The sequence below is a fragment of the Myotis davidii genome, unplaced genomic scaffold (genome assembly GCF_000327345.1).
Source record: "Myotis davidii unplaced genomic scaffold, ASM32734v1 scaffold196, whole genome shotgun sequence".
NCBI classification, from domain to species: domain Eukaryota; kingdom Metazoa; phylum Chordata; class Mammalia; order Chiroptera; family Vespertilionidae; genus Myotis; species Myotis davidii.
Window position 1 is genome coordinate 409,361 of NW_006288258.1, and position 10,156 is coordinate 419,516.

Genomic DNA, 10,156 nt, shown 5'->3' on the forward strand with positions numbered 1-10,156 from the left:
CTCTATTTTATATAGTAAAGGGGTAATATGCCTCCCAGCACCAGAATCAGTGGAGCCGCGAGGCCTCCTGGCACCGGGATCAGCGGGACAGGGGGCAGTGCCCAAACCCCCTGATCGCCCTGTGGCTCTGTGTGTGACAGGGGTCGGAGCCACAACCTCCCTATTGGCCCTGCTCTGTTTGTGACAGGGGAAGGTGCCCCAACCCTCTGATCAGCCCTGCTCTTTGCCTGATAGGGGGGAGCACCCCAATCCCCTAATTGCCCTGCGGCTCTGTGTATGACAGATCGGCCCTGCTTTGAGCCCGACCAGGGGCTGCACCTAGGGATTGGGCCTGTCCTCTGCCACCCAGGAGCAGGCCTAAGCCAGCAGGGCATTATCCCCCGAGGGGTCCCAGACTGTGAGAGGGCACAGGACGGGCTGAGGAACCCCCCACCCCCAGTGCACAAATTTTTGTGCACCAGGCCTCTAGTGTATATATATATATGTAAAAGCCTAAGCAACCATTATGACTGAAGGACCAGAACAACCAGAATGCCTGGAACAACCGGTTGACCAGTTGCTATGACACACACTGACCACCAAGGGGCAGACCCTCAAGCTGCCCCTTGGTGGTCAGTGTGCTCCCACAGCCACCCTCCCGCTGCTGGCTGGCGATGTCGGCAGCCGTTCCTTCCGCACCTGGCTCAGCGACCATAGCCTCCTCTCCTAACCCCATTGGGGCCGGCCTTGGTCTGGGCTAGGGAACCGGAGTGGGTGGTGGCAGATGTGGCCCCTTTCCCAGGGGGGGCGAGGGCCAGCTTCCTCCTTGGGGCCAGCAGCCAACCTCCCATGCCCTGTCTCTCCCCCCAGCTGACAGGCCCCAATCAGCCTGGCCCTGATCCACCCTGATGGCTGGACAGGCCTAAGGACCCCAACCATGCACAAATTCATGCACTGGGCCTCTAGTATATGAATAAAACCTGAAAGGTATGAAAAGTCATATAATTTGGGAGTCATCAAGGATTAGATAACTCTTAAGTCACAAGAGCAGAATAAAATCACCTAGAGAGTAGCTATAGATGTGAGACAATGATTTGAAAGCTACCATTTAATTTCAATATATGTGGGGTAGGGAAAAAGTAGGTTTATAGTTACTTGTATGGAAAATATAATAATCAATAATACAAGAATAAACTCTGTTTTGTGCACTCACACTGTAAATCTACGTTTATCCACCCCTGTGTATGACAGATTTTAGACTACGAACTTTATACTCTTTGTCTCTAATCTTACAACATTCTACTTAAAGTATTTATTCACCAATTTTACACATAAGGAAATAAAAAATTAAACATTAATTGTCTGATGCTACTTAGCTATTGACAGAATGCAAGTATGCCTGCCGCAGTGTTCTGAGGCTTGTCTGTTCTGCCATGACAATTGAAGTAGAAATACAAAAAATGCAAACATCAGCTCTGCATATTTGAATATTAAGAAGGCAGTAGAATTATCCCAGGAGGCTGCATGGTAGCACTAACATGATCATGGGGTGGGGACCTCTGCTCTAAGTTTCATCTACACTACAGTGAGGTGCCTCTTGAAGGAAACCACTAGGCTGGTGAACCATGATAACGATATCATGGAACTTCCTCCTCAATTTCCTGAATTTAACAAACTCTCTCATCATGAATAAGCAGAACGTTTATAGTTGAAGAGCAGATGAAGAAGCAGCCATTGCAGAGGAATTTATGCATCAATGTCATGCATTTTAGGCCAACGAAGATTACTAAAGAGTAGATGATCCTATAGGACACTGGACAACCCTTTATTAAATCACAGGAAACAAACCTCATGACTGAAAGTTGAATATGAATAATTTCAAACAGCACAGAGACAGACAGTATTACTCAGCAGTAGATGGGACCCACAATGCCACTAAAATCCATTTAGTGTCGCATTCACCTTTATAAATATATTGGTTCTAAGTAAGTGTTTTGGCTGACGGATAGTCTCACATTACCTTGTTTCCAGTGGCTTCTCAAAAAGGCAGTCATTCCAACTGCCAAAGAGCAATGAGGATAAGGAAAAGCCTGGTACCTTCCTTCCCTTTCTTTCTATGGGCCTGGGCTGAAAGGAATAATCACTTATTTTATCACTACAAAGTCAAAGGGGCACATCACTCCATGCTGGAGAGTGAGTAGGAACTTACCTGGATGTGAGAAACTCCACCTACCCCATTTCATGAAGCCACACCTTGAAGTTACAGCCTGATTACGGTTATGAGGAAACCAAGGAAGGGAAGTTGTATTTGGGGCCTGTTGAACAAGATTGTCTTGGTGGAAATATCTGGGTCATGCTGGTCTGGATGAAACCTAGTGGGAGTGGTTGGAGATTTTGGATGAATAATAGGGAATTGAGTGATTCCAGGGTCTTTCCTCATCCTCCTTCTATGTTTCCCAACCCCAGGGGATGCTTCCATGGAAGCTCATCCTCTGAGACAAGGTACCATGATGATGAGTACATACCCAATGGGGGAGTGTTGCTATGGAGAGTTTGAAATGGAATATGATAATAATCCTTAGGAGAATAAAAGGATGCACTTGGCATTAGTCTGGTCACTCCTTTTAGGGATTTTGCTTCCTTATCACTATATTGCCATCTTTTAAAGTGCCACAACCAAGTTGTATCATGTTTATATTCCCTACAACACCCACTGTGTCACACTGTGGGCACAGAGCAAATCTTTGTGGAATGGAATGCTAAAGGTCACCCTGCTGACCGATCAACGAAAACACCAGGATTCAGGTTCTGATGCTCTATTTTGGAAACTGCACTAATCTTGCACTTTTCTTCTGCTTCTCCCTTTTTTGTTGTTGTTGTTAATACTTTCTGGAGGATATTTTTCCATTGATTTTTAGGGAAAGTGGAATGGAGGTTTGGGGGAGGGGGGGGATGGAAGGGAGGGGGGAGGGAGAGACATCGACTGGTTGCCTCCCACATGCAACCTGACCAGGGCCAGGGATTAAGCCTGCAACCAAAGTATGTGCCTTTGCCTGGAATTAAACCTGGGACACTTCAGTCTGTGGTCCAATACTCTATCCACTGGGCAAAACTGGCTAGGGCATTTTTCCCTCCCTTTCTTGATAGTCTTTAGTCATTTTGCATCTCCAACATCATGATTATTATCTCTCTGGGAGTATTTATGGGCCAGGAAAAACTGGAAGTACCTACTATAATGTACATAGTCACATTCTTCTTCCCTTCTTTGTGAGGAATATTCTTTGTGCTTCCGACATATTCATCCCCTTTTTATCTTATTAGCTGAGTGTCAGATAGAAGGGAGTAGATGATGTTATATAAGCATATAGATAAGAGAATGACTGGGAGGTTTGAGGAAGGGGGATTTGGAGTCAGTGATCAGGGCTGGGCTTTCTAAAGAGAGTGATGGAGTTATTGGAAAAACTGATGAGAGGTGGGGAAAAGTGGGGTGAGGGGATTTTTAAATAGGTGAAGAGAAATATGGGGAAGTGTTTCTATGCTCAGTGTTTTATCTTCCTTTAAATTATCTTAAAAATAATTCAGAAAATATCTAAATTGATCTCCCAGGCTTTGAGAGCTAGGGGTGTGTGTGTGTGTGTGTGTGTGTCTGTGTGTGTAATTGTGTTGAGAATAAAAAGGCTCAATTTTATTGGGGTATAGTCCATATATTTTATATTGGCTTTACTAATGTTTTGGTTTACTAACCTGTTGGTAAGTTACTTAATAGAGATTTTATCATTAAAAATTGCATACCAAAAGGAACTTAGTTTGTGCTATTGGTCATAAAACCAGAAACAGTGCAGTGGTCACTGTAGGTAGAATTGAGACTATGGGTGTGTGAAAATAGAATAACAGAGTTACATAAAAAGAGCAGATGACAAGTCCAGAGGTTACCCTGAAAGTTGAACATGTTTGACTCAGAGCTGGAGGGAAGGAGATACTACAATTACAGGTTTATAAGTTGCTGTTGGACTAAGTATATGTTTGCTAAAACACAAAGAACCCATTCTGAGTTTAAAACAAAATACTTGGTCCTATTTTGAGAAACACCATCCTTGTATTGAGACTATGCTTACCTACCTTCTACATAAAACCTCTGAGACTTAATTAGTATCCCTTGCATGTTTTCATTGTTAGTATTATTATCTTGGCTCTGATGGGTCCTTGGGGAGAGGATTACTCCCCACCCTCCTTACCTTAAAGTCTTTGTTTTGATTCTTTTTAATTTCTCAGGTAGTAGTCTTTAGGTTGAAAAAAAAAAAGAAGAGTTGGCATCAAAACGTTCTACAACCAGATGACTTAGAGATGTGGCCCAGCTCTGTGTCAAACCTCAGAGCCTCAGATGGAAGGTAATGTGTCCTATTAGTCAGCTGTGATTGACACTATCTCACTGGGCTCCCCTGTCAAGCAACTCTGAGGGGGAAAAAATCAGTTTTTATTCGTTATTGATGTGTGTTTTAATTAAAAAAAAAAAAAAAAAAAGCTTGGCCTGGCAATTCGCTCAGAAACACACTCAATATGCTTGACTTGCCCTAAGAGAATAGTTTTTAGACATATTCTGATCCAAATTTATTCTCTTTCTCTTTTTGAGGAAGAGGGATGGGTAGTTAGTTGAAGGGAAAGAACAGGCTGGTAGAATAGAAAGAAGCCCAGAGGGTGGACTGAAACAAAATAGTAACTTTAACTGCTTTACAAAGCTTATTCATTAATCACAAAATATTAATTGTGAGTAATTGGATAAAGTACACACTTTGTCACTAGCTCTTCATTTCACAGATCAAATTATAAGAAGTTTTTTGAAAAGAAAAGGTGAACTTTTGGTAAAGTTCTCAAAATATTTACAACAATATTTAAATTCTAAAATAGAATACCTAAATTAAAAATACTGGGGCCCTAACCGGTTTGGCTCAGTGGATAGAGCATCGGCCTGTGGACTGAAAGGCTCCCAGGGTCGCTTTCGGTCAAGGGCATGTACCTTGGTTTCGGGCACATCCCCAGTAGGAGGTGTGAAGGAGGCAGCTGATCAATGTTTCTCTCTCATTGATGTTTCTAACTCTCCATCCCTCTCCCCTCCTCTCTGTAAAAAATCAATAAAATATATTTTTAAAAAATACTGGGGACATTCTTCTTTCCCTCAAATATTGTTCCCACTGTAGAAATAACATTTGAAACATATGAGAATATATTTAGAAACTCCTGATTGCCCAGTTTCTAATTTTTATGAATTTGACAATATTTTTCTTATTTTTCAACATTAATGCCTCATATTTTGCATTCAAGTGTTCATTTGGTTCACTTTTTTTGTTTGTTTGTTTTTTGCAGTTTTGGAATTTTCTCTTCACCTGAACATGCTGATTTTTGCCTAGACATTTTTGTATATGGTTTAACAATACTTTTACACATATTATTCAAGAGTGACAGATGCAATCCATGGAATAAGAAAGGCTCACTAATATCTGCCTAATCTGTTTTTCTAGAAAGGCCAGGGCTTGACAAAGAAGATCACAATGTAGTGGGTCCTGCTTGTTCCCAGACAAGGCTTGTTTGTTTAGCTGATGATATTTGTCAAGTCCACTCAGGTACAAATGGTAACTGGAAATTATCCAGGAGTCATAAATGTGAAAAGTAAATGGCAACACCGCCCTTCTAAGTGCTCACGCCAAAAACTGAGGCCTCATCTTGCCTCTTTCTCTCATACGCCCCATATGGTCAGCAAATCCTTTTGGCTTTATCATTAAAATATAATCCAGAATCAGACCCTTTCTCATCACAACAATTACTTTTAATCATTCCAGACTAAACCACAAATTCTTTGCTAGATGTTGCAGTAGCCACTTAACACTGGGGGAAAATTGTGAGTAGAAGATAAATATGGCAATGAAAGATGGCTACAAAATCTCTACATTTCTTTACATTCTGGGGCAGGCTGTGCCTATATTTATAAGAATATTTGATTGGAAGAACCAGGAACCCACTCAAACTTGTTTACACAGAGAAGGAGAAAAAGTGTAGACAGAATAAGAACTAGGAACTGGAGATTAGGAATAGGGATTCTACTCTTCACCTCCTTAGAGTCACTTCTTTGTGATTTGAGTCTATTCCATTCTCCTGTGACCCATCAAAATATGAACGCTCTCTGATTCAGTCCCAGCTCCATATGATCTCCTGGTTCAGACTAATTATCACCTTTATGATTCAATTCCATATCCCCAGAGGAATATGATCTCTTGCCTGGGCTTACTTCAGGTGTCTGCCTCTGATCCATTCAGTCTGGATCAGGACACATGGTCACCTGCTCAAAAATATGGTTGCCCAGGCCTCAACATTTCGGCAGGACCTAGGATACCCATTTAGAAAACAACCCTGAACTAGGCAAACTAATTAATATCTCTGCTGCAATTTACAAATAATTTAAATTCAGTATGCTGTTAAAAAGGTGTAGTGAATCAATTATTGTTATGTAGACATTCCTTCGGACTCAATAGACTACAGTTAATTCTATATAAATGAATGCTAGTAAGTGAGATAGTTGGTCTACCTTTCAGAAAGTTTTTTGCCAATCATATAATTTACCTTCTAGAAAGTTTTTGGCCAATAATATAATTTCTCACTAAAATATGTATTTTTAGTTTCTACTTTACTCCTCTCAATCAGCATCCAGCTGCCCCTGAGACCAATAACAGAGCCTTAGTTTGACTGGTAGCCTTTATTTCTAACTCAAGGATATGTTTTCTTTGATTCTAAAGACAGGGAGGGGAAGAGGGTGAGGGAGAGGGAGAGGGAGAGAGAAACACGGTTTCCATCTGTTGCCTCATGCCCAAGCCCTGACTGAGGATCAAACCCCTCAAGCCAGGTATGTGCCCTGACCAGGAATGGAACCTGTGACTTTTCGGTGCACAGGATGGCATTCTAACAACTGAGCCAAATACCTGGGAAGCCAGGTAGCCTTTAAATGAGATAATGAGAATTGGCAGATTCAGAAATGTATGAATTCTCTGTCCTGGGATTTGGCCTTCCAATGTCAAATAATTTAATGAGCTGCCTTTCTATTTGTATGTTGATTCTTTTATTTTCTTTTTGCTTTTTAATTTTCATTGTATTAACTGAGTAATATTTAGAGCTGAATGTAATATAGATATCTATAACTTGCCAGTGTATATTTTATATAATCATCTACTGATCCATTCATCAATTAGCAGGTAAGAAAAAATTATATTTAGGAGAATGCCACATGCTCAAAGGCAGAAAGCCATTGTGTTGCTAGGAATCAATAGATTGATTCATTCATTAAACAGAACAAACAAACAAAAAAGGTAAAACGTTGTTGAGAGGTTATTATAGGTTAAAATTCTCTGCTTTGTGCTCAATTTTAAAATGAGTAATATAAATTGTTAAATTTTTAACAATTTTGACTATAAGCTTAAAATTTCTAATTAATTATAATTTAAATTCTTATTTTTTATCTTAATTTAAAAATAAGTGGCAAATTGAAATTGACTTACAAGAAATGTAATGAATTTGAGGGTCCATTACTTTATCTTTGCTATTATAAAAGCAGATATTTTGGGTCATTGTTGGTTTTTTGTTTTTTCTTTAAATTTTTTAAAAAAACAATTATTATTGAAGGTATTACATATGTTCCCCTTTTCCCCCCATTAACCCCCTCCAGGCCCACCCCCACCCTCAACCCCAGGCCTTCACCACCCTAATGTCTGTATCCATGGGTTGGGGGCATTGTTATTTTTATACCTGATAGAATTCTGGTTTCTTGGAGAGGATGGATTGCAAATTCACAAAGCTAATTTACATTGGCAGACATTCTCCATACTCATCTTAAATTCCATGTGTCCTCTAGGAACCAAAGTTTTGGGAATGTCAGAATGAGTTTATAATCTGATGAGGTATGGAAATACAAACAAAAATCATAAAGTCAGAAATGGAGAACTGGCTTAAAGAAGATCTCTTCAAGTTCCTTTCACCTCACGTACCCTGATATTAGAATGGGAAAACTGACATTTTTAGGTATCTACAGAGTGCTAACCAATGTAGTGCAAACTTTGTAATTGTTTTCCAGTTTATTTTCACAAAACTCTAGGTCCTAGAGTCTAGGAAGAAGATAGTATTAATCTCATTTTACACTTGAGAAACCTAGCCCTTCAGAAAAGTAAGGGATTTGCCCAAGGTTGCACATATTACCAAGGCCTGGATTGAAATTCATGTCTGGCAGACAACAGAGCCCCGGAATTTTCCACTACACCACCACAAGGTCTCTCAGCAAGAAGCTGTCCCTTCTCCAAAGCGTTTTATAATCCAATGATGACAAATTTCCCAACAGATTTATTTTCAACTTAGATGATAAGGTGGATCATAAAAATCTGTGGGGGAAGTAAGTGATCTCTCTGTTTTGAAATTTTCCCCTATGGAGGCATTAGCATTTTAAAAAATACTCTCTAAGCTACTTCTGATAACCTCCCCACCTGCCTCCCAATGCTCTTCTCCCTCCTCTTCACCTGGTCAACTCCTACTCATCTGGACACAACTATGGTAAATATCACCATTTCCGGGACTTCTCTGGCTGGTTAAATTACTCTCTTCACTCCTCCTCATGCATGATTCCATCAATGCATCACATTGTTTTATTTTTACTTATTTATGTGAGGTTTTCCCTCTTTTAGACTGTGGTGAGCTTGTTGAAAGCAAGGATTCTTTTGCACCGCCTTCAGTACCTCGCACAAGGTCTCATACAATAAAATGTTTCAGAGCACTAAATTAGTAAATAAGAAATTCAGAAACACTTGTAGTTTAAGAAAAATCATCAAGTTTGTTTTATTGTTCTTTGCACCCAGTGAATTAACTGAGTAATTCAATAAATATTAAGCCACAATACAATTTTTATAGGTTCCCAAGTGTGAGACTTCGTCCTTGAATGCGGAAGCCCCAAAGAAAACTACATTTCCCGAAATCCCTGAGACCGAGTCGTAGTTGGTTTGCTGACTGCTGTTGAAAGCCTGTCGCATCAACCAATACTGGGATGAGAATTTCCCTGAACGGTGCGGAATTCGGCCAATCAGAAAGAAGAGGGCGGGCACTTCTGAATTGGGTTCGGAAAACCGAGTAGCTCTGCTGTTGCTCCTCGCTGGACCCTTAGGGGCGTGGAAGTCAGGAATCCGGAAAAGTGTCCTTCCTCCCAACCCCTACCCCACGAAATAGAATTAGTCTTTATGAGCTTCTACATTCTTCCTAATCAAATACCTCTGCTTCCCATCTACCTTTCTTGTTGAACGCACTTTCTGGGAGGGTACTTGCAGCTTGAATCTCTCTCTACGTTTTCAAACTCGAACCAGACATTTGTCTCCAAGCATCCAGGCGAGATTGTGTGTGAGAAGCAGCAGAAAGATCTGAGCGAAAACTTAATCTTTCCCTCCTTGCCCTTGCAAGAGTGAGGAGAGAAGCTGCTGGGGATTACTTAACGAATAATCAGTGTTAAAGGCGACGGAAGGTTCTGAAATGAGTGACAGCGCGTTGTTGACTTGCACCCTCACTCCCGCCCCCATCCACACCCACCTTTGCGTGCAGACTGGATCCAGGGGTGGCGACGTGTCACAGGTCGCGGCAGACACCCAGCCCTGGAGCGGTTCCCCTTCGGTAGCTTATTCCATTCTAGCAGCTACCTGCTATGGCCACGCTTTAATCCCACCGACAATTTCGGGAAAGAATTTATTGCCCCCCCCCCCGCCCCCGCACCCTTTAGGTTTATCTCCTTTCCTAGTACATTTTAAAGTCAGTCATCCTCTTGCCACATAGCCGTTGTCAAGTCGGTCTGTTTCAGATACCAAATGCAAATCAATCCAACACAAAGACCATCAATAAAGCAACAACAATAATATTGCAGCCAGCAGCCGGGAGTGTGTGCCTCTGTAAAGGGGGAGAGCTTAAACCCCGCGTTAAAGACCGAATTTGAAAGAAAGGTTTCCTGCTGCTTTTTAGTCGTCAACATTTTTACTACCCCAGCTGCAGGGGCAGCAGCTGCATACTCCAGCAGGGCGGCCGGGGCGGGGAGACTGAGCTGTGGTCTGGGATTTTCGCGGAGGATAATTTAAGCCCCAGCTCCACTCCCGCGGGGGTGGGGGTGCGGGGG